This window comes from Eumetopias jubatus, unplaced genomic scaffold (genome assembly GCF_037043125.1).
Source record: "Eumetopias jubatus isolate StellerSeaLion01/CBP00866 unplaced genomic scaffold, mEumJub1_p1.0 scaffold_8, whole genome shotgun sequence".
NCBI classification, from domain to species: domain Eukaryota; kingdom Metazoa; phylum Chordata; class Mammalia; order Carnivora; family Otariidae; genus Eumetopias; species Eumetopias jubatus.
Genome location: NW_028274814.1, coordinates 7,960,537 through 7,961,949, shown reverse-complemented (window position 1 = coordinate 7,961,949; position 1,413 = coordinate 7,960,537). Strand labels below are relative to the sequence as shown.

The 1,413-nt window shown below is 36.9% G+C and overlaps 1 pseudogene; it reads right to left on the bottom strand.

Moving 5' to 3' along the window:
* Window positions 1–707: 707 nt before the first annotated feature.
* On the bottom strand, window positions 708–785 carry LOC114222450 (U2 spliceosomal RNA; annotated as a pseudogene).
* Window positions 786–1,413: the final 628 nt, after the last annotated feature.

The window sequence follows — 1,413 nt, the reverse complement described above, 5'->3', positions numbered from 1 at the left end:
TCCCTGCCACCACACATGCACAGCCTCCCCCAGTATCAACATCTCCCAAAAGAGGGGTACATTTGTTACAGTGAGTGAACCTACATTGCTGCATCATAATTACCGAAAGTCCATAGTTTTACAAAGTCCAAGATTCAGACCTGATGTTGTATATTCTATGGCTTTCCACAAATGTGTGTATTATGACATGTATCCACATAACAGTAACATACAAGTTAGTTTCACTGCCCTAAAAGCCCTATTCAACCTTCCCTCCCTGCTCACCATGAAATTTTATTTTATTTTATTTTTTTTTTTTACTGTCTCCATAATTTTTGCCTTTTCCAGAAGGTCATATAGTCGGGATCATGCAGTATGTAGCCTTTTCAGGTTCGCACCTTTCATTTAGCAATATGCATTTAAGTTTCCTCCATGTCTTTTTATGGGTTGATAGCTCATTTCTTTTTTAAATTTTATTTTATTTTTTTAAGATTTATTTTTTTATTTATTTGACAGAGAGAGAGAGAGAGAGCGAGAGAGGCAACGCAAGCAGGGGGTAGTGGGAGAGGGAGAAGCAGGCTTCCCGCTGAGCAGGGCATTTCTTTTTAGCACTGAATAACATTCCATTGTCTGGGTGTACTACAGTTTGTTCATTTGCCTACTGAAGGATATCTTGGTTGCTTCTAAGTCTTGGCAGTTATGAACAGAGCTGCTATAAATACCTGTGTGAAGGTTTCTGTGTGAACATGAGTTTTCAACTCATTTGGATACTACACTTGATCCTAGCCAAAAGGCCGAGAAGCGATTCAACTCATTTGGATAAATACCAAGGAGTATGTTTGCTGGATCATATGGTAGGAGTTTAGTTTTGTAAGAAACTGCCCAACTGTCTTTCGAAGTGCTTCTGTCATTTTGCATTCCCATCAGCAGTGAATGAATGTTCTTGTTGCTCCATATCCTTGCCAACATCTGGTGGTGTCACAGTTTTGAATGTTAGTCATTCTAAGAGGTATTTAGTGGTATCTCATTGTTATTCTAATTTGCAATTCCCTAATGACTTATGATGTGGAACATCTTTTCATTTGCTTATTTGCCATCTTTATATCTTTTTTGGCGAGGTGTCTGTTCAGGTCTTTTGCCCATTTTTTGAATCAGGTTGTTCAATTTCTTTTTTTTAAGTTTTAAGAGTTTCTTACACATTTTGAATAACAGCCCATTACCAGATAAATCTTTTAAAATATTTTCTCCCAGCCTGTGGCTTATCTTCTCATTCTTTTGTCAGTGTCTTTTGCAGAGCAGAAGTTTTTGATAAAGTTCAGCTTATGAATTATTTTCTAGATGTTGCCTTTGGTTGTTTTATTTTTTTACTGTTGAACTTTGAGAATTCTTTATGCATTCAAGACACTAGTCATTTGTCAGATGTGTGACTTGCAA